Raw genomic sequence first — 25,929 nt, 5'->3', positions numbered from 1 at the left:
AATTCTTGCTGTTGATGTTTAATTATTTGATGCTCCCATACTGTTACTGTTTAAGTCTCTGAGAAGTCAGGAGAGTAAATACCATGTTCTACTGAGAGAAACTATAAAACACATGGTACGTGTGATAGGAAACGAGACTGTATGTAATTTAATTAATTTATCTCCCCATATTAGAAGAGAAGTATATGAAAAACAAACAGATGTTTAAATTAGAAGTTGCGCCACTTGTGAAACAACGAAGCTGCTTTGACTTAGCTATAGGCTTTTAATAAGCTGCAAGGCTACATACACAACAGGCTTGCCGGCTTCTGCAGGTCTGACAGTTTTCCAGTCTGCTCTCTCTCCTCCCCCACTGCTTTCCTTTTGGAGAGAGGCAGGGTCTTATTTTGTATCCAAGCTTATCAAGCTTGTGATCCTCCTGCTTCAGCCTCCCAAGTACTGGGATTACAGTTACTTACCATCTGACTCAAAGGTTCTTCTACATCCTATAGATGCAAAAATCGTAGTGTACAGTTGTTAAAGTGCAACGTTATTTCCAAACCATATGATATAAAAATATATTATGTCAAGGTATTTTTGTGTGGGGGGGTGCTTTTAAAAATTGAGGTTAAACATTTCCTCTTAAATTACCTAATGCATATATAAGATTGTGGATCATTAGAATCATTAGGAATGACTGGAAGACATTGTTTTCTGAAGAACATTTAACAATAAACCTCTTCTCCACCTCCTTTTTCAACTGACAAACGAAGGCTCATGTTTTCTTTTTATAATATCAATAACATTTTTATAGTACCAATAACATTATTAGTTGGGTGATAGCACAGAAGTCAATTCTAACACTTAGGACAGAGATAGGAAGATCAAAGGGTTCAAAGCTAGCCTGGGCTATATAAGAAAACTATCTTAAAACATTACTGAATTTTATCTCTTTAGGATTACTGAATACTGTTGTTTCTAATTTTCAGGAAATTACAGTTTACTATTTTATGGACTAGGTAGTTTCCTCTTTCAGCCATCAACTGAGAGCAAAGTGGGGAAGGCCTGGAGAGAGAGAGAGAGAGCCTCTGTCTCGCCTAAGAGACTCTGTTTAAGGGTTGCCATGAAATTGCATTTCTTTTAATCATTTTGCAGTATGTATACTGACTCTAGGTTTTCCCTGCTGCAGTGAGACTGATAGTAAGGATATCTTAAAAATAAATATTTTGGTAGGGTTTTCACAGAGAAACTATTTGTATTTATCTCAACTATTATAATGTTTTAATGGTGCACTTTTATTCCAACTCTGACTGGAATTGGGAACTTGGACAGAATATTGAGTACTTGTACTCATGCATGTCATGTAGGCATGCTGACAGCTCCAGGAGTGAAGACTGCCAAGTAGATGTTCTTCACAAGGGTATCTGATGGTGTACGCTTTAAAAATGTGGAATCAGATCCTGAGAGATAACTTAGTGGTTAAAAGTACTTACTGGCTTCTAGCATACATGTTGGACTGGCCATAGCCACCTATACACATAAACACACACACACACACACACACACACACACACACACTCTTCATGGGCACAATAGAGGTGATTCTAAAATAATAGTGGCCAATTTAAAACCCATACTAAAATCAAATAAAACTTTCACATGTGTTAATAACATTCAACTTGAGTAAGAGGATTTTTTTTCTCCCAGGTTTTAAATTTTGGTAAAATTAAAATTTTCAGTTTTGTGGTATGAAATTTATTCATAATGTGAATAACCACCATTATTATCTATCTTCATCTAGCAAACTTTGGAAGTCATTAAGACTACTGAACCTCTTACACGCCCCCCAAGAAAAAAGTATGGTTACTCGAAGAGTGAACAAGTGCCTTAAAAACTGATCCCAGACTAAAATTATTTTAGCATTTTGTTTTGTCCTAAATTTAATGTAAATGCTCCATTGTTTTAAATATAATGATGATGCAGTGTCTTCAGTCTCAGTGTAAACATAATATTTTAAGTAGAGCCCCCATCTTCCCTCCCCCAGTGGCTTTTAATCCTCTAGGCTCATGGAAACAGCCCCACTTCCATCCCTGCTGTGTTCCAAGCTGGACTTCAGAGGCAAGGTTCTAGGCCATTCTGTGGTTGTATAACATGTCCCTTTTAGTTTTCTTTACAGCTTAGCCAAGGCTATTTATAGTAGGCTGTGCAACAGACTAATTGATGCTTATCTCCCTTGAACATGAATGTGTCACAGAAACTGAGAATTCAGAATGAATGTTCAGAGCATCCTTTTGTATTATCTCACACTTCATCATTACAAGTGCACAAAATAGTCTTACTGTGCAAACAGAGTGATTTAATGTTATGGCTAGGGCATACCTTATTTTTCCAAAGACTAGTAATTTTTTTTTCAGCTGTCTATGAATTCTGACTTTTTTTTTTTTTTTTTTGAGACAAGGTCTCACCATGTAGCAAATCATGATCCCCTGCCTCAGCTTCCTAACTGATGAGATTTCAGGCATATAACACTCAGCCCTGCTTTGCAAACCGTCTGGTTGTAATAACTTTAGTCCTCATACCCAGCTGTCACATTAGGGGAGTGTGGCCCACTCTGACAAACAATGGCAGCACTTGAAATAGAATATGAGTCCAAGTGTAGGCATGGCTCTGATGCTAATGTCCTGCTCCCCAAAGGAGCAGGCGGGCCTTCCGGTCTGAGAGAGAGAGAGAGAGAGAGAGAGAGAGAGAGAGAGAGAGAGAGAGAGAGAGAGAGAGAGAGGAGAGAGAGAGAGTTTGCAGTGCCAGATCTCAGAAGGAGTGGCTACAGGTCACCCCTGCAGGTGGGCAGTTGGAGATGCTGAGCTGGGACTAAATGTAAAGGAGCAACCAGAGCTGAGGGCAGGTGGAGAGGCGTGGAACTAAGAGCAGGCAGCGGATAAGTAGTATTCAGCAATTGTGCCAAAAAGGCAAGTTGAAATTGAACAGCTGTGTGTGTCTGTGTTTTCATCTGTGGACCCAATGTTCTCTGGGTGGGGCTGGTAGCACAGCCGGATCCCTGTGCTCAGTAGTCAGGGCAGCAAAAGCTACACGCAACATCTGACCTCCAAACTCAAGCTCTTTTCAAGTATAATAAGATGAGCTCATCTCTGCCTGTCCTCATAAAACCAGTCACACCTTCGGAAGAATAACCAGTCTCCTCCCTTTTGGTTGTCCTTTCTTTTGGCAGGAGGTGTAACTCAAGTACCCCAGTTCTCAGAATTAAGAACATTTCTGTAGTCTGTTAAGAGGGCACAGCTCACATTGAACATATTACCATAGGAAGGACACACAAGCAAAACTGTGGGTGCTTCCCAAGAAACAAAGGAGAATGCTCTTGTGCACATCAGGCGTAGAACTCAGGTCAGGGTAATTTTAGGGGAAAAAAAAAGAGGCATAAGTGGAAGTGAGAAGGCTAGAATAACATTTTTAAATAATTGTTTCACTGATAGAACAATAAGGTCACAAAACTGTTTAGCAGAGGTTTCTCATTCCTAGAACTCCTATCTATTAATAATCTAAAAAAAAAAACTTGTGCTTTTTTATTTCTAAAAAGAAAATCTAAAAGGCTAAGCCTAGTTACTTGTTTTGTTCTGTAAAGGCAATTTTGTTCAGAATATTAAAATGTGCTGTCAGCTATAGGTTTAAGAATAAATCTTGTTGGTTTGTGTGCCTGTTCAATGTCTATACATGAAACAGATAGAACTTAATTTTAGCATTAGAATTTGTTTAAATAACATTATTCTTAATATTTAATTTAAAACAACAGACTCTAGGATCTGGTATTAGTAAGCTTACATGCACACTAATGGCTATACTATAAGGAACCAAGCATGTATCTTATGAGATAGTCTCCATAGGTTGTAGTTTTTTAAATTGTGAATGTTTCAGGTGATTCACTCTTTCCCTTATGTATTTATTTAGGTTTTTCAAGAGGGTTTTTCTTTGTAGCCCTGCCTTGAACTCAGAAATCTTCTTGCCTCTGCCTTCCAAGTACTAGGATTAAAGGCATATGCCCCTACACCTGGTTTCTTTTTAAAACTTTTATACATTTTTAATCAAAATAGAATTATATCACCTACCCCTTTCCTTTTCCCTTTCTACCCTTTAGATGATCCTTTTTAAACCACTTAGAAATGGCTGGAGACAGGAAAGAAGATAGTACCTAATGAAGCTGTATAGTTCTCTTGATTTCTGCATATTTTAGTTTGGTGGGACTAACAATTTAATCTCTTCTAGATCTTTATAAAACACCATGCCGTTTTACAGGATCAAAACAGGTTTAGACAGGTTAAGGTACACTGTATGGTCAAGTCTTTTTATCATGTCTAAATCTATATTCACTATATTCACACGTTTATGCACTGTCATAGGGCAGTTGTTAACCCAAAGTCACCTTTACTCACAAGAAGAATTTTTGGAATGTTCAGTGTCCTTGATTTCTCACACTTCATTTTTTTGGAGTATAATTTTAATGAAATGTGTTTTATTTTTTAAATCAGAAGTGGAATTAAATATGCTCTAGGGTCAGTTAGGAAGCCCTTTGCGTATCTAAGTCCTAACCTTAAAAGATTATCCTGCTGCATTCATTCTACCTTTACTCCCAGAACAGTGAGTTGTAGGCTGAGCTCTGTGATAAAATTGTAAGACCAAAGGATCAAACTTTTCTAAACAACGTAATTGCATCCCAGAACAAAACTCAGGAGTGTTTATAGAAATAGAAGAGTCTAGCGATATGCCTAGTATCTAATTAAAGATTATTGGCTACACAATGAAGTTAGAAAAATGACCCATAATGAGGAGAACAGTCAATCAACTGAAAGTGACCTTTTATAGACATTCGTGCTTGAATTAGCTGAAAGGGACACAAAACAGTATTATAGTAATGACCTACATGTTTGAGTAGCAGACATATTGGACATATTTCTATTTTCAAAAACAAAATTTTGGAGATGAAAGCTGTAATATTTGGAATGAATAAAAATCAACTAAATACGATTCAGGGCATATTAGACATGGCAGAAGACTAGTAAATGTGAAGACCCAGTCACAGAAAGTATTCCTAGGGAGAGAAGAGATGACTCAGCAGTTAAGAGCCAGTGCCTCTCTTGTGAGGGCCTGAGTTTGGTTCCCAGCATTCACATGGGACAGCTCACAACTGCCTAAAAACCCCAGCACCAGCAAATCTGACATTTTCTGACCTCACAGGTCATTCACCCACCCACCCACCTACCCACGTGCACTTTCCAACCCACCGACTCCCACATTCTTAAATATAGTTACAAACAAAAAAAAAAAATGAAAGAATGAAGACATTCTTTTTTAATGACGAGAATCAGTGAGCTATGTGATAATTTCCAGGGATCTTAAACACATGTAATTTGAGTGAGCAAAGGAGAAGAAACATACCTGTAGAAGAGAAATTTGAAAAAATAATGGCACAAATTTTTGAATTTGCTGAAAACTATGTTCAACACATGTTCAAAATACCCAGAAGCAGTAAGAAACCATCCCGAAGCACATATGACCAAACTGACCAGTGATAAAGAGAAAAATCTTGAGCACAACTACAACTCCCCCCCACCCCAAAAGCCAAAAAACCCAAAAGTGTACAATGGCTCAGAGATAACCTATGTCTAATCATGCCTTCCTTCTAAGACCAGGAATGATACAAAGATATCTGTCCTTACTCAATAAGTCAAGAAACTGAAATAAATCTGATGAAATTTATCATCTCTGAGAGTGCTCTCAGCCTCTTTACCTCTCACTCCTTTTCTCAGGGAGTCACTGGTTGGCTATGACTGTATAGATTAGTTTGCATGTTTTAGAACTCTATAAATGGGGATCCACGTGGTATGCATGTGATGAGTCTGAAACTCAGTTCATCTTAGAATCAATGTTTATGTGGAGTCACTTGATGCTCATTCCACTCTCTCTTCAGTCCCTAGGATTTCAATTTCTATATTACAGTAACTTTCACTTGTTCATCAACAGGTCTGATAGCTTGCTTGATCTCTTGAGCCCATCCCAATCACCTGAAGATATCTCTTCAAATTGTCTGCTGTTGGAGATAAGATTTTACATCTTTAGAGTAACACTCTTGTGTTCATTTCCTCATTTTCTTTCCTCCTCAGGGATAAAGATAAACCTTTTGCTAAACTTGTTCCTCCTTTTGGTTACTGCTTCCTCAGACAGCCACTTGCCTCTGGGTAGACACCCTAGCTCCTTCCCTTACTATACCTGTCTCTACCAGCTTGTACAGACAGAAAACACTTGGATCAGACACTTGAGGGAAGTATAACTAGGAGAAAAAGGAAAACCTGATTCCCTGGGGAAAGGGAACTTAAATATGATAATCTCTTTTTCTTTTAATAATCCCACCAGGAAAGAAAGCGGAAGAGCAGAGCCTCCAGAGACCAGCCAGGACCGACTGCCAGGACACACCGAATACAAGGCTATCTCTACAGTGCTGATTCTCTGTAAACTTTTAGCCTCTGTGATGATAAGGAGATAGAAGATTGAAGTTTTTGCTTACCTCATGCCTCAGCTGGGATTCTTGATATGGGCAATATTATTTTGTATTATGTGAGCTTTTTAGTTCCTAGGGTAAGGAAAAGCACATAAGAGAAGAAAACCATACTGCTGCAACCAACAGCTTAGCTTGATTTACCAAACAATTTTTCCAACAACAAAGGCCTCTTAGTCTGAGCTCATTACCATTTCCCTTCCCCTTTCCTACCCATCCCCTTCTTTACTTCTTTGTTGAATCTCACTACACAGCCCTCTGGCCTCCAACTCATTCTAGCCAAGGCTAGCCTCAAACTCTAGTTCCTCCGGCTTTAGTCTTCGAGTGTTGGGATTGCAGATGTGAACTACTATGCCTGGCTTCTTTCTAGTATTTGTTACTATCAAACTGCCTGGGAAATGACAACCTTCCTCCTCCTGGGCAGTTTTGTTCATTGTTCTGTCTAGTGTGTTGACTAACCACACTAAGCACACAGTCAATAAATCTCTTTACTTTTTTTCTCTGGTAGTCCAAGACCATTGCTGCTTTAAAATTACACACACATATACACACTCTCTTGCATATATAAGATTTGCCTGAACTGGGTGTGGAGGTGTGCTCATGGAAGTTTAAAGCAGGAGGACTATGAGTTTGTGCTCAGCCTTCTGTCTACATGGTGAAACCTTGTTTAAAAAGCCCCTTTCTTGCTCCCACCTTTCCCTATTCTATAAATTTCAGTTTTCTTTTAAAAGATTTATTTTATGTATGTGAGTACTCTATACCTGTCTTCAAATACCAGAAGAGGGTATCAGATCCCATTACAGATGGTTGTGAGCCACCATGTGGTTGCTAGGATTTGAACTCAGGACCTCTGGAAGAGCAGTTAGTGCTCCTAACCACTGAGCCATCTCTCCAGCCCTAAATTTCAGTTTTCAATCACTTCATTATTACACATTCTTAGCAACTACTTAATAGCTTTTACTTCCTTTTACATGTGTGTGCTTTTCTTATATGCCTATCTATTCTACATACATTTACATTTGAAGTTAAAAGGCAGTGCTTCAAGTACATATACGCTGTGAGCTACGATGTTGTTATGTGCAGCAAAAAAAAAAAAAAAAAAAAAAAAAAAAAAAAAAAAAAAGGACACTGACATTGATAGTGGTATTGCTGCTACCTGTAATCTTAGCACCCAGGTGTACAGGCATGAAGACTGTTCAAATCTAGCCTTGCCTACATGATGAGTTTTAGGCCAGGCTGGGCTATGTAGATTCTGTTTAAAAAAAAAAAAAAAAAAAAAAAAACGAAAACAGGGGAGGAGGAAGAACATGGAGGAAGAAGGAAGAAGAAGAAGAAAAGTAGATAGACATATTCTGAGTCTATGCTCTTTCAAGAGAACTTAGATACAAAAATTATATTTTTTGCTATTTTATTGGTATAGTGTATGATTTTAATAAATTCTCAGTGTTTAGTTTAAAACCAAGGATGTTTCTTAAGAAAAAGCATATAAAAGTATGAAAGCATTTATATTGGTAAGATTTTTTTCAGTAATAAAGCAATATAAAAACCGTACACTAGTCATTTGAGTCTTGGCATTTTCATAGAGATTTTTATGGGACTCATGTCACATAGTTAATATGAGTAATTTGCTTTAAGAAAATCTCTACTTCTTTTCAGAGAAGTACCCTGGATTACATTACTCTGCATCTCTACAGTCCTTAAACTATTCCTTGTTGCCTCACAGAGGAATTGATGTGTTAGGACCCAGTGAGAGGATTGCTGAGCTGTCAGGGTAAGGCTGCGAAAGTGTAACTTATGTTTTCTATAATAGCTTTTCAAGTAGTTTAAGTGAGAGAAAGTCACTCCCCGGTGGCCTCTCTCTCCACCTGTCACCCAGCAACAACAAAGCCAGACAGTGAATACTAAAGCAGGTTCTAGTGATGGCACTTCACAACAGTCTGTTAGGCCTTTCCTCACCCTCCACCAAAGTGCCAATGTTTAGGGTGCTTCACAGGTTCCCAGAGTGCGCTGGGCTGTCAGAGAGTACTATCTTCTTTTGAAGTCTTTTCTAGTGCACATAAAAGCACACACAAACATGAAACCATGGGAAATATAAAATCTCAACTATAGATCTTTTTTGGTCTACTGACATTTACATTTATGATTTCAGACCTTGAGCCACATAATACTAATAAAAACTAAGTTTGAGAGCTTATTTTTCAGTAGCCAGTTTCCACTTGAGAATTTGTGTATGGTCATGGTGATGGTGAACATCCAAGCAAGTAATAGTTCCTAACTAGACATCAAGAGCCACTGTGGCCACATCAGAGAACCTTCATATACTATTTTCCCCGTTAGGTAAAGTCATTATTTGACTAAATTACAGTCAGTGTGGTGAGAATGGAATGGTGCCTATTACTTTGAGACCCTACCCTAAAAACCTTTGTGGGCTGAGGGCATGGCTTAGCCAGCACAGCAGTTGTCTGGCATGTTCAAAGCCCTGGGCTTAGTCCCTAACACCACATAAATTGGCTGTAGTGGTACATGCTGGTAGTCCAGGCACTCAGGGAGTTACAGGTCACCAGGTCACCTTCAGTTATATACCAAGTTTCAGGCCAGCCGGGGATACATGAAACCCTGTCCAAAAACAACAAAAAAAGCCCTCCAAACATTTCCTCTCAATAGACTAGAACAGAAGATCTCAAGGAAATCTTGGAGCATTCAGTTCTAAAAGCCTATGTGAAAAAGTGCCCCCCAAAACTCCTTATTGAACTATTCATTTACTTCAAGAAGAAACAAATTTGAACCATTACTTATTTTCGAGTTGCTCTATTACAGCAATCAGCCTACCTTCAAAGTCCCTATAATGCACAAGTGTAGCATTTATATTATAATGTGAACATATTTAATAGTTGAGAGGCTATGGGAATGTGTAAACATTCCTCCCAGGAATGTGACATAGCAAAGCCAAACTGACTCCCACTACTTATGGGTTTTACTGTGGATGAGCACTAAGAAGTGTAAAGGCACTCTGTGTATTTGTAGTAACAGAACGGTGACACAGTGTTCACTAAAAACCCCAAGAGGAAGGCTGCAGAGGTGGTCAGTGCTCACTGCTCTGCAGAGGACTGGAGTTCTTGGATTTGGTTTTTTTTTTTTTTTTCAAGACAGGGTTTCTCTGTATAGCCCTGGCTGTCCTGGAGCTCACTCTGTAGACCAGGATGGCCTCGAACTCAGAAATCCTCCTGCCTCCGCCTCCCAGAGTGCTGGGATTACAGGCGTGCGGCACCACTGCCCGGCTGAGGGCTGGAGTTCTATCCCCAGTGCTCACTGACCAGCTCACGACTGTCTGTAATGCCAGTCTCAGGGACTCTGAGCCCTTCTCCTGGCCTCCACAGGCACCCAAATATACTCATACATATGCTTAGAAAAAATAGTCAGAAAACATACAATGTCATTTAGAAACAAAATCAAATCTTAAAAAAAGTCTAAATAAATGAAATGACCAGGTCTTTTTCTTGGATTTGTTTAATATGTAACCATCGCTGGTTTTGTGTCTACAACAAGTATGTTAAGAGCCCCCTCTTCTCCATATAGCTAGGAGGTAAACTGGAGCATATTGGCCTCAGCTATAAGGATATTTTTCTCAGCTATTCTAACAAGTTGGGTTTGAGGCTTCATCTGTTCCCTTTCTTACCCAGCACTGTGTCATAGATGACTGCGATGCTCTGGTGCAAGCCAGACTGTGCTGCTGGAGTCATTTTTGACTCGGGAGTTCCTTCAGACTCCAAACTGACACTGGAGAACTGCCTAGGAGTGACTTCAAGACTTAGAGACATGTTTGTGAGAAAGTATGCGCTAGCACACGCCAATGCATGGGTGTGGAAGTTAGAGCATAGTTTTTGAGAATTGGTGTTCCCCTTCCATCATGGGTTCCAGGACTCAGGTCATCTGCCAGGCTCGCGCCAGGCTCGCATGAGGAGAGCGGTTACCCACGAGCCACCTGGCTGGCCCAAGAAGAGTCCCTTACACTGTCATTAAAGATTGTTCTTTAAAATTTGTTTTATGTTTTTTAGATTTATGTGTTTTGCCTACTTGGATATTAATGTACCATGTGTGTTCCTGGGGACCTCTAGACTTCCTGGGAACTGGACTGACAGATGGCATAAGCTCTCTTTTGGTTTCTGGGAACTAAACCTGGGCCCTCTACAAGAGCAATAGTACTGTTAACTAATGAGGTGTTTCTCCAGACTCAAGAAAATCTCTTTCTTTCTCCCCCCCACCCCCAAGCCTTCCTCTCAGGTACAGGGCAGCAAGTGGCCGGCACTTCCCCTCATAGCTCTCCAGTTATCTTCTCTCCCTGGCTCCCAGAAGCAAGAGGACAGTGACTGCAGGTTACTGCAGGTAACAGTAACACAGGGTGCGCCATTATTTTGGTAATGATTTGCTTTGTCAGTCTTACATCTATCTGACTAAATGCTTCTCCCTCCTCCCGCTGCCCAGAGACAAGGTCTCAATGTGGCTTGTCTAGAACTTACTATGTAGACAGACTGGCCTCAGACATGAGACAGTGGACCATGCCAGGAAACTTGGTAAGGTAGAACAGGTCTGAGTCACTGGAAACTCGGGGTACACACCTGAGATGGTAGGTGACTCCCTGCTCTCTGCCAAATCCCTGATCTGGACCATGTGCCACACTTCCCACATAAAGAACGGTGACCTGTGGTCATATAGGTCCAGAACAGAGTTCTCCATGCTAATTAGGTACCTAGAGGCCCTGCAAAAGGTATTTAATCTTGGGTCTATTCTAAGAAGCTGGTATACATCCATTTTCCACGATGAACAACCAAAAAAACAGTTTGGAACCAAGGACTGTCTATCTTTCATCTATCACTGCCATGGGGGAGCATGGAGAATGCCTTTGCCTAAGTCTCCTGTAGAAGGCCTCTAGCCACCCCACAGCCAAGCTAAGGACAACCACTGCAGAGCTAAGTAGGAGCCCCCAGCCCCAGCTCCAGGCTAGACTCCATCCTCAGCCTAAGGGCCCCCAACAATCCTGGCCTCATTACAGCCTATGGACCCCCATACTTTGTTTCTGACTCCTCTGTGCGGGGCTCCAAGCATTGACTGGGTGCCCAGGGGTCAGGAGATACCAGCTTCTGCCTTTCCACATCTCAGAGTGTGATTTCCCACCCCTAAAGCAGTGTCTGGCATTGGAATCAGTGCAGTCAAATTCCATGTGGTTGGTTCACTTCCCTAGGAGCCGAGTCGTGGCCCGTGGGGCTCAGTGGCAGGGCAGAGCCTGTCCCACACAGGCATGGAGATTCTCACATATGTCCTGCCTCTGAGTGCTGGGACTAAAGGTGTGTGCCACCACTGCAGGCAAGATCTAACTCTCTCTGCTCTTTGGCAGTTCTTATTCAGCGGCAGTCACCTGCATGCTTCTCATATTTAGAACAAAACACAAACTTTTCTATGGCCTGCAATTTTTGTGATTAAACTCATCTTTTTCTCTAATCTCCCAACTTTTCCCTTGTAACTCATTTGGCTTCTTAAAAAACTACTATTATTGTTATGAGGACTGAACCTTATGCATGGGATGCTAAGCACGCACGATATCACTGAGCAAGATGCTTAGCCTGGCTCTCCTCCCTGCCTTGAACAGTGCATTCCCGCAGGGCCTTTGCACACACAGTTTCTTGTATCTAGGTGGCCTGGGGCTTTGCCAAGTTCACTTCTCTTCTCAAAGTCAGACTTACAGCCTCCTAACAACTCGATCTAAAGCAGTGGTTCTCAGCCTTCCTAATGCTGTGACCCTTTCACACTCATGTTGTGTGACCCCCCAGCCATAAAATGATTTTCCCTGCTACTTATAACTGTAACTTTGTTACTGTTATGAATTGTAATGTAAATATCCAAGAATGCAGAATATCTGATGTGGGACTGCTGGGGGTTAGATCCACCGGCTGAGAACTACTGGAAGTATCTCCTACTCTCTAGTTTCTGATCTGGGATTGTCTCAGTCCCACTGCCACACTAAACTGTTTCTTCACTGCAATATAATATAAACTTTATAGAGGCAAAGGTACCTGGCTCAGTGCTAAGGTATTCAGTAAGTTCCAGGAAACAAGTAGAGTTAAGGAACTGTAGAACTTGAAACAAATACTGGAGGAAATAAACCAAAGTTACTGCAAGGAAGACACTATCCAAGTGAGACAAAAAGACACAATACATATTCACACACCTAGCACATAATGCAGCAAGTGAGACAAAAAATTACACTTAAGGAGGTAAGGGAAGAGCTTTCCCCAAAACTAGTGAACAAACTATAACTGCAGGAAATGCTTAAACAAAATGGGCGTATAATCTTCAATTCTGAGGCGTATCCTGGTTAAGCTATTTTTGTTTGAGTGAGATAAGGTCTCACATAGTCCAGGCTGATGCTGCCCCTGAGCTCTAGATCCTCCTGCCTGCACATCGTGAGATCTGGGATTATAGACGTGTGTTCCCATGCTTGGCTGTCAATAATCAGATGTTCATAAGAAATGAAAAAAAAAAAACATTTTCAGACCTCCTAACAGAAGACACAATCACTTACAAGAAAGAAGACATCAAGCTGACCTTACCATTCCTCTAAGCAATTACTCATCAGAAAATAAATTAAAAATCTGCAGTTTTCATCAAAGGTAGCAGAATCCTAAACTATCACATCTAAGTGACTGCCACCTAGGAGTTAATGGGAAAGAAAAGCAGCCCAATGTATGAAGGTGATTGCTGCAAGCCTGATGCCTCACTCTGATCCCAGGATCCACACAGTGGAAGGAAGGGAGGGAACTCCTTTGACCTCCACACAAAGCTGTCCTTTGACCTCCACACGTGTTCCACTGCACACAGAAACGCATGTGCACACACACACACACAAATATTATATAATATATGTACATATAATATAATATATATATTATATGGAAAATAGCATCTGAACATAGATCAAAGCCAAATGACCAATGAAATTAAGATTACAGAAAACAGCTAAATATAATACATCTCATAAACATACTTTTCAGGGAGGTAATTGTAATTTTGAAATATGTAGATAATAGCATTTTTTTTTTACTTTCAATATTTAGTAACTAAGCTCATTTGTGGCACAGAAATATTTATACATATGAACACATCAAGGCTTATGCTTAACATAAGGACTTGCTCACATGATTAAAAAATATGTATTTTGCTTGACTTTGGAAATATTCCTTAAAAAAAATAAACCAATAGGGGGCTGAGGAGATGGCTCAGCAAACAAAAACATTCGCTATCCAAGAAAGAGGAACCGAGTATGAACCTCCAGAACCACATAAAACTTGGCGTGACTACACCCCACGCCGTCTCTAACTCCCATGTTGGTACTGGAGACAGACATATCCTGGAACTTGCTGGCCAGACAATCTTGTCAAAATAGCAAGCTTCAGGTTCAGTGAGAGACTGTCTCAAAAACCAAGGAGGAGAGCAAAATAAGATACCTAAACATTTTCTTCTGAATTCTACACGCATATGCATGGGAGCCTATACCACAAACACTCCAAATTGTATTTTGAACCCACAGAAAGGTATTTCTTTACCAAAGAAAGGTAAAGAAAAATTACACAAGGAGTTTGAATTATTCTATTTAATGAACAGTTAGGCCATACTTGACTTTTAACAACATTGTTGTTTTTAACTGTAAGCGTGGTTTGAATGAGAACTGCCTCCATAGACTTATAAATTTGAATGCTTGGTTCCCAGTTGGTGGAATCTTTTTGGGAAGGATTGGAAGGTGTCACCTTGTTGGAGGAGGTGTGTCTCTGGGGATGAGGTTTGAGGTCTCAAAAGCCCAGGCTATTCCCAGGGTGTCTCTCTTTAGGTCAGTCTCTCAGTCTCCCTCCTCCCTGTCTCCTGATTGTGTCTCAGTAAAGTTCTCTGTTACTGCTCCAGCTCCATGCCTAACTGCCCGCTGCCATGCTCCCTGCCATGATGATCCTGGAGCCTAACTCTTAGAAATTAAAAGTCACAAGTAAGTCACAGTGCCTTAACACAGTAATAGAAAAGTGACTAAGACAGTACTGTCATGGTTTGTATTCGAACCCTTAGTGTGCCAGTTTTACTGTTGGATAGTGCTATATCCTCTCTCTCCTTTTATCTATCTATCTATCTATCTATCTATCTATCTATCTATCTATCTATCTATATCTATCTATTTATTTATTGAGACAATTTATTTATTTGTAGACTTGAACTCAAAAAAAAAAACCCAAAACAAAACAAAACCCTCATTTGATAGCTACTTTGAAATAATTTCCTCAATCCTTACTCAATCTGAGACATCAAGATATCAAGAGCTAGATGGTCCCACTTCGTTGCCTTTCATGTTATTGTTTTTTGTAAAGAAGTCTTTTTTCCCAAGATTTGTTTTCTTTTTATGTGTACACTGTCACTGTCTTCAGACACAAACCAGAAGAGGGCATCAGATCCCATTACAGATGGTTATGAGCCACCATGTGGTTGCTGGGAATTGAACTCAAGACCTTTGGAAGAACAGTCAGTGCTATTAACCACTGAGCCATCTCTCTAGCCCTCATGTTATTGGTTTTTGCTTTGTTTTGTTTTTGGTTTTGGTTTTTTGGGGTTTTTTTTTTTTTTTTTTTTTTTTTTTTTTTTTTTTTTTGGTCTTTTGGATTTTTTTTTTTTTCCAAGACAGGGTTTCTCTGTATAGCCCTGGTTGTCCTGAAACTCAATCTGTAGACTAGGCTGGCCTCGAACTCAGAAATTCGGCTGTCTCTGCCTCCCAGAGTGCTGGGATTACAGGTGCACCACCACTGCCTGGCTCCTCATGTTATTGTTAATGTGCAATAATTCTGTAGCCAGGTGTCCTAGTTAGAGTTGCTATTGCTTTGATAAAATGCCATGACCAATTGCAAGTTGGGGGAAAAAGGCTTACTTGGCTTACACTTCCACATCATAGTCCATCATTAATGGAAGTTGGGACAGGGATTCAAATTAGGTAGGAATGTGAAGGCAGGAGCTGATGTGTGGGCCAAGGAAGGGTGCTGCTTACTGGCTTGCTCCCATATTAAACTAGAATCTCAACTTACTGGGCCCATATTAATAAACTTGGGCTCCAGTTTTATGTTCTTTCCACCATTATCTCACAGCCTTAAAATCCATTCCCATACACATTCTCTAGATCTCTGCCTGAGTAAATTACCACTCACTAAGCTCTTTAGTAGTATAGCACACCTCCTCATGGACTACTTATAGCTCTTCTCTGGGGCCACTTACTCATAAATGGTTATGGGTCTAGAGGCAACTGGTGGTGGGTACTGAGGGATAGCAGTAATGTCTTATCTGACATTTTTTTTTCAGAGAAACTCACTGCTGGTTTAGCAGACAATGAAGGATTAATTGCCCCAAAGTCAGAAGAGACGGTATCTCAGGGGGTGGGGGTGGAAGTACATCTGCTGAGGTTGTAGACTTCTTCCTCAGATGAGAAAAAACCCTTGAGAATTTCAGAGTTCAGAGATCTCAGATTCTGAACCTATATATCCACCCCAAGTTACAGGATTCCATTCTTTACCAATTAATGCCCTCACTTTAACAGCTCATATCTTTCAAATGCTAATTTAAATTTTCACTGTAATTTGGCCAACCTTCTAATGAGGGGCTTCAGTTTGATTTCTATTAATATGATGTGTAATGGCTGCTGGAGAGAAGATTCACTTCCGGGACACACTTTAGACTGCTCCTGTGCATCTGGAGTTGGCCATTTTATCACTGGGTTCATTGTCCTTCAACATATTCCAAAACGCTAAAAATTGGTTAATTTTTTTTTTTTTAATCACAGAGCTTATTCTTTTCCTTTGTCAATTTATCCGGAAATGCTAGGAACAACCAACTCGCGTCATTACTCTTCCGTAAATTGCTAAAAGTTTTATGTATAGTCTGTTGCCTCACAATTGGTGAATCAGGATAATCAAATACTTTTGTCAAGATTGTAAAATAGCTCACATCATGGCTTTCGGTACTAAGTTTCCAGGAGAGGCCTCAGGAACTGGAGAGGCTTCAGTAATTTGTTGGCAAAATTAGAAAGCCTAATTGAGATTACTTGAAAATCCATCTGTATACTTCTGCTGTTCTAGAACCACTTCTGGTACCACAAATCTGTATTAGTCAAGGTTCTCTAGAGGAACAGAGCTTCAGAATGAAACTGTATATGTGTGAATATAGAATGGCTTACAGGTTGTGGTCCAGCTAGGCCATCAATGGCTGTTGACCAATGGAAGGCCCACAAATCTAATAGTTGTTCATTCCACAAAATGAAATGTCTCATCTGGTTGAATGCCAGTAAAGGAATTAACTGTCTAGGAGAGCAAGAGCAAGTTTCCTTTTTCCATGACCTTTTTATAGGCTGCTAGTAGAAGGTATGGCCCAGATTCAAGGTAGATCTTCCCACCTCAAAATATCTGGATTAAATGTATATCTTCCTATCTCAGATATCCAGAGTAGAATTAGGTCTTCAAACTTCAAATGATTTAATTAAGAAAACAATCCTTCACAGGTGTACCCCGCCATTAGGGTTTTAGTTAATTCCAGGCGCAGTTGACAACCAGGGATAGCCAGAACATCAGGGTAGGAAGCATTCTGGCATATAGAAAAAACAGCATGTGCAAATCTAGATGGTAGAGTTTGGTTGAGGTGGTTCTTCCTTCAGGACTGCATTATGTCATCTGAAAGTGTTTACTTAAGCTCCTCTGGGCTGCCTCCATGGCAGCCGTGACATCACAGCGAAGTCCAAAGGTTTGGGGCCTGATCACAAAGCATGTTAATGTAATGTGAATGCTGTGTCCATTTAAAAAGAAAATCACTGCTGTATAAGAAACTTTAAAAAGGATTTTTTTAGAAGCTACTTCAAAAAAATCACTAAGTGATCTACAAAGGACTCACTAAATATTTTCTCTTTATATGGATGTATTTACTTTTTAAAGTTCTATTTTTGTTATTTTAAATGTTATATATTTGTATATATGCACATGTGCACATATGTGTGTGCAGGTGCTACAGAGGCCAGAGGTACCAGGTGTCCCTGGAATCAAAAGTCACAGGCAATTTTCCCAACATGGGTGCTGAGAAGCAAACACCAGTCTTCTGGAAGAACTATACATGCTCTTAACAGCTGAGCTGTCTCTCCAGCCCTGGGATGTATTTATCTTAAAATGTGCATAGTATGAATGTATAGTGCTTTTGACTCATAATTATGCAACTACAAAAGTATTTTGAATTGCCCTTAGGAGAATATGAATTATTAAAATAGCCCAACCACTATTCTTCTCTAAAAAAGAAGCATATTTAACCTAACACCAAAGATGCATAAATAATAGAAGCTTAAGGCAAATTATAAAAGATACCAGTTTATAAAGAACATTTTATTTACCTTGATAAAAGTGTTATTTTTAGTTCCCTAGATATTCGGCCCATTTACCAAATAACTTAGCATTTACTGTGAAAATGGAAGAAGTACACACAACTCTTATGCTTTCTTTTCCACTAAGAGTGGAAGTCTTTTCAGTCCCATTGTTTTTGAGGCGGTCATATTCTGTAGTGCATGCTGATCTTGAACTCACAGTAGTCCTTCTGCTCAGCCTCCCAAGTGGATTACGGGCACTAAGCACCATGCCTGGCTCTTTTGGGTCTTATGAAGGAAGCAGCAGGTTTCTCTTTATTCTCTGGTAGCAGGACTGATGGCCTACAGATCTATATCCATGCATTAGGGATTAGAACAGTGGAGGACTTATAGCCATGCACAAAGGACAATAGCCATGCCGGGTTATACCCACGCACTAAGGACTATATGACAGGACTATAGCCACACACTATGACAACATTGCTTTTACTTAGCCTTGTCCTTTAAAGCCTCCTCCTGCTCCAGACTTGCCCTAAGTGTGAGTGTGCCTTGGAGTTCCTGGCTAACTAGACAACCTCCCGGTCCTCTTAGTCTCCCCCATGGCTTTAGTTATCACTTACATTGCTGTGACTGTAGAGATCCAGACTTTACACCAACCTCCCTGGGAAAGGTCCTCCCATGATGTAAAAGATGTATTTACCATGAGGTTCACACCTCCTCACTCACCAAAGACAAGACTGTGCATCCCTTGACCTCAAACAGCTGATGACTTGGAGTCTTTGCTCTAGCCCTGCTGTCTCTGGGCACATGGCAGTGGTTCTAACAGGTTCTATCTTAGCTCACAATTCTTTTACATTTAAGTGTCTCCAGGATCCTGACAAGGCATATGTGACCAACTGTTACATCCATCAAACATCTTCTGGAGGTTTTTGCTTTCTTACAGGTTTTGAGCTGAGGCATTGCAAGAAATTGACTCACAAAGCAGAGTAACCCTTTGAAATTCTGTACTAAATTTTCTGTTGACTTGTTGGAAGGAAAAAAAAAACAACACCCACTGCTTTTTCCCCCCTTAAAGTGTTTTTGTTCGTCCTAAAAGGCTAAAAAATAAAAATTTCCATTCAGATACAAATACAAATTCTTCAGCATGATTATTCTGAATAATAAAGGCCCTGATCATCTGTCCAGTTTCCTTCTTACCTCTCTTCAAGTCCCACCCAGCACCCCTACTCATATCTATCATGCAGGCCCCACCCCAGTGTGCACTCTGTTCTCTTTTGGACACTGGTTTTTTATTCTTAGCTGACCTAACAACCCAGAAAGTCACCGTCTTTCTTTCAAGAGACACCCCAGGTGACAACTACCTATGGAAAGCTGTGAAGGCTGAGGGCTCACTCAACTCTCCCCACCTGGCAATCTCCTCACAATCTTTCTCACAGCAAATGCCTCTTGGATTTCTAAAGCGGGGGTGGGGGGTGGGGGGGTGGAGGAGCGTGTGGGAATGTAAGAATTAAAATCATAAAACCCCAGTAAGCAATAACCTAAGAGTGGTACATTTACACACCAGGGAAGAAACATGCACGTTTTTGTTGCACTTTCTTGGAAGAAATTGGGTGATAAACATGAAATTTATAATCCCACCAGACCAGACTTTTGATGCTAGATAAATATCACGCATTCCTTCCTGTTACAGAATATAATGCAGGGACTTTGTCAGCGTTTAGTTTTCCCTTATTTCATTCTCTCTAATATGGGTATTCTAAGCTGCAGGTATCTAGGAGAGCTGCTGGGTCTTTACTCCTCTCCTGGGGTTCAGTAACCTCCACCCAAAAGCCAGCTAATGGTCATGACAGTCCCTAAATTCTCCATTTACTCTGGAAAATGTTCCACTTTCACTGTCCTAAGTAGTCTTCTCCTGACCAGTGTCTTATAACACAGATTCTAAGAACCAAATATTTTTCTTTCCGAAGACTTTAAATTGTTGCTTCTTGAGATCTTTGCTATAATAGGGCGGACCGATCCCAGGGAAGCGTATTTCCCTGCTTTTAACTCATCTACCTATAAATAGCGCCGCTCACCGAGCTGAGTCACCAAAACCCAGAGTTTACTCAAAATAGCTCTTAAGGACTGCTGGAATCGAGTCGCTCCAGTGGTGACAGACTGACCACACACCCATCAAGCTGGGCCATGGACCAGGGCCATAGACCTGGCTGCTAACCACCAGGCGCCCAGAGGACTAGTCAGGCGAGTAAGACCCTAGTCCCTGGGATCTCAAAGTCTGGACTCAGGAACCAGCTAGTGGCCAGACTCCGCCTAGACCAACACAGTCCACCCCGCCCTTTTGGAGCCGGGAGCCGCGGGGGGCCCGGCACCCGGCACCGCCCTCGCCCACTGCACACACAATGGGGCGCGTCAACGGGCAGCCCGGCTCGAGCTTCAGACTAAGCACCCTCTGCCGACCCTCGGTTGTTGCCAAAGCACCTGACTACCTCAGATTATTGCCCACCCTCAGAAGGGCGCAGAGGCTGGGGAGCAGCAGCCTGGTGGGGGGGGGGGGAAGAAAACGGAAGTGCCACCCCCTGCAGGCAGGGTGGTGACGTCACCCTACCGTCAGCCTGTAGCGGGGGTGGCTGCCCATCACGTGATCCACGCCCCTCTGAATCCCGCGCGCGCGCTCCCTCCTCCCTCCAACCAGACTCCCACCTCTCCCGCCTCCTCTCCCCAACTTTCGCCCTCCCATCTCCCTCACCGCTGTCAACAGCGCCAGCTCCGCCCTCCCCTTCCCTTGGCGCCCCCACCAACGGCGACGCAGCGGGCTCCCGATCTCAGGTTCCCGCTCCCGGAGCGCCGGTTACCCCCTCTCCCACCCTGTCCCCAAATCCAGGCACTCAGGGTGCGTGGGCCTCGGAGGTGCAGTGGCGGCGGCGACAATTCTCCACTCATTCCTCCCACCGTGGACCAGGCAGACTCTGCAAGTCTGCATTTAAAGGGGACCGAGAGACACGCACGGCCTCTCAGGAGCCCCCTCCTCTCACCCTACGGCCCGGTCTACCCGCCCACCCTACCAGCTTCGTCTCTCGTGGGGGCCACGCGCAGATCGCCTTCTGGAGCCCCTCACTCTCTTCTCCCTGTGCTGTGTTACAGCCTCTTTTTTTTTTTTTTTTTTTTTTTGGCTGTCGCTGCTGCTCCTCGTTCTATTTCCTTACCCCCCGCCCCCTCCACGGTTCCCTTCTAAAAGTGGAGGCTAGAGGAGGGAGAAAAGAAGCCAGAGTGGAAAGGGGCGGTGCGCACTGACCTGTCAGCGACGGAGGAAGACCCCCGGTCTGGGCGAGCTCTCCAGCCAGTGGGGGCACTGGAGCGCAGGGCTCCAGCGGAGCGGCGGCTGCGCTCGGCCAGGTGTCCCCCTAGGCCGGTCTGCGCCGCCCCCTCCCTCGGCGCCGCGCTCCCCGCCCCAACATCGGGGACCAGGGAACCCCCCAGCTCGATTTTTTGTGCAGTTTCAGCAAAGCTCCGAGGAAGTTGGTCCTTTTGTTCCACTATTTATAGATTGCGTCAACATTGCGAAAAGAAGAAGGCGGAGCGGTGGCCCCTCCCCCGCCCCTCGGCCAGCTCCCAGGAGAGAAAAGCCCCAGCACACGACCTAAGTACACAGCGCGCCAGCCGCCCGCCCCCGGGCCTCCAGCTCGCCACTTCCCCCTCCCCCTCGCCTGGCCCGAGCGCTGCCAACCCCGTCACGTGCCCTCCCGGGAAAACCAGCTCCCCCGGGCTGTGCGCCGCCCGCCTGGTTCCGTGGCAGCGGCCTCCGCCCTGCGGCGCTCCCCTGCCCGTGGCTGGGGTCGCAGGCTCGGGTGGTGTGCACGACCTGGGTACCCGCACTCTGGCCACTCGACGGGGGTTGGGGGGTTCCTCGGGATCCGCGGTTTGCGCGCAGTGGCCCCGAGCGGGATCCGCTCGTTCGGGCGTCTCTACCAGCCTCCGTCTCTGGGAGCGCCACCGCCCTACTTGCAAGAGAGCGCGCGCGTTTGGGCCTCGCTTTGGAGCCCACAGCCTGGACAAGTCCCTGAGTCCCCGCCGTGCGGCGGCTCCCGCAGGCGGGGGCTTGCCAGGCCTCGCCCCCCGCACTGGTGGCCGACTGGCGTGAGGGGTGCGGGGGTGGCTCGCTGCAGCTCCCGGGCAAAAGCGCGGGGCGCGGGAAGCGCAGGGCTGGCGCTCGGGATCCGCAGGTGCAGCTAGCTTCACGCTAGCTTCCTTCTCGCTTTCCCAGCTGCTTAAAGACCCAGGAATTTGCGCATCCAACCCATGACAAGAGAACCAATCCCCCTTTGGTTACAGGAGTGATTGGGGCAAACCACTACAAGTTGACTTTAAACCCCAGGATGAAGCGATAGGATAGGCCCCTCCAAACCCCCGAAGTGAAACTGAGTGCCCTGCTGGCCTAAAGCCTAGGCGGAGCCCTCGATGTAAACAAAAAGTGCGATAAACACCAAAGGAAGGTCTTACTTTTAAGTTAAACATAGTGGTTAGTTTAAGTGTAATTAACTTCCGTAGCTTCTAGCCCCTTTCCTAAGTAGTTGATTTAGAACGCAGTTGTACTTTTCAGGATCAGAATATAATAAGTTAGCTACCAGATCACTGGTTCAGGAAAACAGGCTGGGCTCCGAGGAGAACAGGAAACGCGTCTGACCTTTCCCGGCAAGTGGAGAAGGGTAAACAATCTAGAAGAACTCCCCCGCCCCAAGTTCGGACCAAAGCCACTCTTCAGCAAGGGCTCCTAACTCCTGTGAGGGCCTTGGCAGTTAGGTAGAGGAGAGGGTCCAAATCTGGTAGAACTTTCCCAAGAGTTAGTTGGGGAGGAAATAAATTTGCCTAGAGTTGAGAAACCTTTCCAGATTTAGGCCGCTTTCTTTTTCTCTTATTTTCATTCTTTTTTTTTAAAGGAGAAACTTTAGATTCTAAAGCTTAGAACATGGCTTCCAAGTTTGATGTCAGTGTGTTTGCTAAAAGAAGGAAGTGAGACAATATAAAATGAACTTTTGCAGTGGTCGCTTCCTTTCTAAAGTTTGGAACTGCAGGCCTGACAGGCTTTGGTCGCCCACACCTGACGGTATGCGGAGCCTAGGGCGGGAGCTCATTCTTTCTTCCCCTTCCTCTGCAGTTAATCCAGAGGCCCTAGCCACTCACCTTCCCGGCTTTCTACCCATTCAATTTTCGACATTTGGAAAACAAATCTCTTAAAGAAGCAAATTCGTTTCTTTGACCCTTTGGTTGCAGTAATATCCACAAATTACGTTCCTTTGCAGTTAGTAAACAAGTCAGGGCCTCCTGATCCTTCCCACCCCTGCAAGGGTCAGAGTTTGTCAAGGCACGATCAGGGTTGCACTTTGCCTTACCCTGTCCCCGGACTAAGGCTCAGCGTCAAGACACCGGCTCTCCGCCCCCACTTGGTTCTTTCACTGTCTTCCCAGCCGCGGAGAGGAGGGAAGGAAAACGAAACGAAACCACTTCAGGCGCATCAGTCACAGCCACATCCCTCAGGGCAGCGGTGGCAGACCAAAGTGTCGGGTCGCGAAGATCGGCCGAGATGGGGGTGGGGTGGGGGAGCTGTTCCTAGAGAAAGCCCAGGAGTTGCCAGGATCTGTCCTAGGTTGCGAGGGCTCCCCACCCCCATCTCTGGAAAAAGCGAACATAGATAGTACATCAATCTTGTATGGAAAGTTTGGTCTGGGTCTCTAAGTTGAAGACTGGGGCCCTGCAGCAGTAAAGGGAGTGTGAGATTGGAGCGAGTTTGGTTTCTAGTGGCAGATAGATCTCTTAGCAGGGTCTCAGGCAGGAGCGCAGGCGAGGGCGCGCAAAGGCCTCTTGGGACTCGAGGCCCACGGAATTCTTGCCCCGCTGAAATTGGATAAGCATCCCGGAGCCTACAGGCAAACAACCAAAGTTCTATACCATTTGAGAGACTTCACAAAACTAGTGTCATTCCTCTTCCCTCATAGGAGCCATTGCAGTGACAAAGGCGGCCTCCGGCAGCTTTCAAAGAGGCGGGTGGGCCGACTTAGCAGTGAAGGGAAGGCATCTTCACCAAGTGAAGGTAACCAAACACCACTGGTGCGCTCAGGAAGGGCGGCTGGTGTCCGTCTGGTCAGCTAAAATGTGTCCTTGCTTCCTCTTCTTCCCGAACGGAGAAGCAACACTGACTTGAAGCCGCTGACACTCTCACCCCACCCCCATACTTTCCTCCCCGCACTTTAATTCTGTTTAGTAACACCTTTGCTGCAGCAGTATCTATGGGTCTGGGCAAGTGTGAGAAAGACCTGCAGAGTCTCAGGGAATTGAAAGTGGAAACGGTTTGCGGGAGCGCTCGCTCGTTCTGCCCACCCACACCTGACTAAGGACTTAGCAGACAGTCATTGCCCTTCTAGCTGCTCAGAGGCGCTTTCGCACAGAGCACATTCGCTCTGTAAAACCTGAGACTAGGGGTCCTGGACATGCATTGTTCAAATTCGACTTCGTCAAAAATTTATTTAACCATAGGACTTTAAAAAAAATGGCCTGGCCTTTCAGAGTCGGCGGAGCGGCCTGTTCTTGGTGGAACTTTGGCAGAGTTGGTTTCCTGGTACTGTTTTGTCATTCCAAAATGTGTTGTTTCTTAGTTCTACCCCCAGGACCACATTGGTAAAGATCAGAAAGCCCTAACTGTGACAGGGAAGGCCCGCTCTACCCTCTTTTCCCTCTACATGGGTGAAGCAAGCTACCTAGGAAACAGACCCTGATGCTGTCTTCTTAGCTCGCCCCCATTTCTTAAAAAAATAAAATTACTCAGCACGAAAGCTAGTTTTGACTCAAGAGATTATAAAAAGGTCTGCGTTTACCAAGTTCGCCTTTTGGTCTTATTATATGGCTAGTTTTCTCACCTTCTTGCAAATGACGTATTGTCATGAGCCGTTTCATAGGGTGTTGCTGCTAGAGTGGGCGTGTGTAATGGTGAAGTTGGTCTTCCTCACTATTCTTTCTAAACAAAAAGCACGCGGTTTTTTAAAAATTCCACACTCTTACGTTTTTTTAGTGAAAAAAAATCCATGCATTCATAACTAATGCTTTGCATGAGCTAACGTTAAGTCTTAAATGCTCAGACTGCTGTCCCTTTGTGCAGTCCTTAGAGCCATCGAAACCCCTGTCCTTTGCGCTTGCCACTGGAACCCGCGTCAGACACCTTGGCTATTTCCAGTTTGGAAATAAATCCACGCCTCTCGAGGTGAAATGGGAGCATGCCCAAGCGATGCATCTGGCTTTAGATTTTATGAGGAATATGGTCTGGAAAAGGGAACGCCTGTTTTAGCCGGCTGCATGCCCTGCTAGAGTCCTCCTGGAATTCCTCCTGCAAACAGCCGCGCCTGGCCTGGACCCACAGGGCCTCAGGCGACCTCTGGGCGCCGAGCTTTTGAGTTAACCCTGCAGCGGCGGCCTCAGCTGGGGTCGCTAAGCTGCGGCTGACTTCAACCAAAGGAGAAAGTTGAAGGTTGTAGATCAGAGGTCTTGAAGCGGGCTGGAGAAAGGGAGAAGAGACTGCATCGTGGTTAGTTGCAAAAAACCTCGGACACCTCGCGCTCGCTGCGAGGCGAAGAAAACCCCCTTGGGGGAAACACTAGTGTACCCAAGACTGTGCCAAACACTGCACAAGTCCCAAGGTAGCGTTCCACCCACGTCCACCACCGGGTTCTTTCACAATCCAGCCAGTTTCTGGCGAGGGTTCTGCGTGGGCTAGGGGCTACAAAGAGGTGCAGGAGCCGAACCCTCCGTTTTCCGCCCACCCAGTCCAGGAAACCTTGAAGCGGTTAAATAAGGCGCGACGCGCTGGGGTGTGGGGACGGTGACTCGGTTCACTCGGTGTCGGGGTAGGGTCCGGGGCTGGGGGGCGGGTGGGATCATCAGGGAGCAAGGGGAGGTTGCAGGTCAGAGTTTCTGCTACGGGGGGGGGGGC

At 43.9% G+C, this 25,929-nt stretch overlaps 1 long non-coding RNA gene across 2 annotated transcripts in view; it reads right to left on the bottom strand.

Moving 5' to 3' along the window:
- The window catches only part of LOC127691436 (uncharacterized), a 49,885-nt gene extending 28,326 nt beyond the window's left edge, over positions 1-21,559 (bottom strand). Inside the window, exons 1-2 of one of the 2 annotated variants that reach the window (XR_007979271.1) lie at positions 21,247-21,559; positions 6,551-6,616 (exon numbers count right to left, since the gene is read on the bottom strand). This is a non-coding gene — a long non-coding RNA (uncharacterized LOC127691436). The remainder of the gene's footprint in view (positions 1-6,550; positions 6,617-21,246) is intronic. The other variant, XR_007979268.1, reaches the window with a different exon arrangement.
- Positions 21,560-25,929: the final 4,370 nt, after the last annotated feature.

Source organism: Apodemus sylvaticus, chromosome 8, assembly GCF_947179515.1.
Source record: "Apodemus sylvaticus chromosome 8, mApoSyl1.1, whole genome shotgun sequence".
Classification (NCBI taxonomy): domain Eukaryota; kingdom Metazoa; phylum Chordata; class Mammalia; order Rodentia; family Muridae; genus Apodemus; species Apodemus sylvaticus.
The sequence above is the reverse complement of the archived record's forward strand: the minus strand, read 5'-3'. Positions and strand labels throughout refer to the sequence as shown.